Source organism: Penaeus chinensis, chromosome 43, assembly GCF_019202785.1.
Source record: "Penaeus chinensis breed Huanghai No. 1 chromosome 43, ASM1920278v2, whole genome shotgun sequence".
Lineage (NCBI taxonomy): Eukaryota > Metazoa > Arthropoda > Malacostraca > Decapoda > Penaeidae > Penaeus > Penaeus chinensis.
The window spans coordinates 19,909,822-19,911,826 of NC_061861.1; positions in this window are offsets into that span (position 1 = coordinate 19,909,822).

The window sequence follows — 2,005 nt, forward strand, 5'->3', positions numbered from 1 at the left end:
TCCCCCCTCCCTACCTCCCTCCCATTATCAGACAAAAAATCTATAAATCTTATTTAAGAAATGAAGGGAAGTTATGTTGAAACTTTGCGAATTTATGATTCATAAAAGCTTAAAAACTTCCCATGATTCTTTTGGCGTCACGCTGAATCACTCATCTTCACAATGAATCTCCATATAAGCTTTGGGAGTTTTGTGATAATGGGAAGCGTATAAATAAGTAAATAAGGAAACGGATGAAGCGAGATGTGAAGGAAATGTGTTAAGGGACAGAGGAGGATGTGAATGTGTAGTGTGAATGTGTAGTGTGTCTGTGTGTGTGTCTGTGAGTGCTTGGGAGTCCCCGGTCTCTCTCTTACGCTCATATTCTGTCGCTCTGTGTTGTGTGTTTGTGTGTGTTTGTATATGTGTGTTTATTTGTGTGTGTGTGTGTGTTTGTATATGTATGTGTGTTTGTTTCTGTGTGTGTGTGTGTGTGTGTGCGTTTGTATATGTGTGTTTATTTGTGTGTGTGTGTGTGTGTGTCTGTATGTGTGTTTGTTTCTGTGTGTGTGTGTGTGTGTGTGTGTGTGTGTGTGTGTGTGTGCGTTTGTATATGTGTGTTTATTTGTGTGTGTGTGTGTATGTGTCTGTATGTGTGTTTGTTTCTGTGTGTGTGTGTGTGTGTGTGTGTGTGTGTGTGTGTGTGTTTGTTTCTGTGTGTTTGTTTCTGTGTGTGTATGTGTACGTGTATATGTATGTGTGTGTGTTTGTGCATATGTGCGCCTGTTTGTTTATTCGTATCAATAACAAAAGATAGAAAAAAAAAAAAAAAAACAGGCTAAGAAATAATTCACATTTTCTCTTCTATTAAAATTTTTAGTTTTACTGCAAATCCACTATCATCAGTACTATCATTACCGTCGTTTTCATCATAATAAAAGAATCACATCCTCCACTAATTTATTCTCGCATATTAAATTCATTCTAAAAAATTGTGCATTATTGTTAAAATCTTTATTATCGTCATTCCTATAATTTTATCATTCTTGTCAGTACTATTGGTATTCATATCAATATTAACATTATCATTATCACAATTGTTATTATTACCGTTGCTATCGCTATACATCGCATCATTTCCATTATACCATCTTATCATTCTTATCATTATCATTATTATCACTATTCATCACATAATTACCACTGTGCTATCTTATTATCATTATTATCATCATTATCATTAATATCATCATTATCATTATTATCATCATTATCATTATTATCATCATTATCATTATTATCATCATTATCATTATTATCATCATTATCATTATTATCATCATTATCATTATTATCATCATTATCATTATTATCATCATTATCATTATTATCATCATTATCATTATTATCATCATTATCATTATTATCATCATTATCATCATTATCATTATTATCATCATTATCATTATTATCATCATTATCATTATTATCATCATTATCATTATTATCATCATTATCATTATTATCATCATTATCATTATTATCATCATTATCATTATTATCATCATTATCATTATTATCATCATTATCATTATTATCATCATTATCATTATTATCATCATTATCATTATTATCATCATTATCATTATTATCATCATTATCATTATTATCATCATTACTCCCACCGCTCTGAATCGCATTTTTTTTTCCCCCTTTGCCATCTTGTTTCGCCATTCTTATCAATTATTGCCATTTCTATCGCCATCCATCGAATTATCACCATTATTCTTTATATCAGAATTATCTACTTTCTTAGTTTTTTCTGTTACGTGAGAAGGTCAGTGGAATTATCATTTTGTCATATTCTTCGCCATTCTTAACATTCTTATCAATTATTGCCATTTCTATCCATCGAATTATCTGCATTATTCCTTTTATCAGAATTATCCAAAACAATTTTTCATTTTTTTTTGTTGTTACTTGAGAAAGTCAGTCGCATTATATTTTTTTCATATTCTTCGCCATT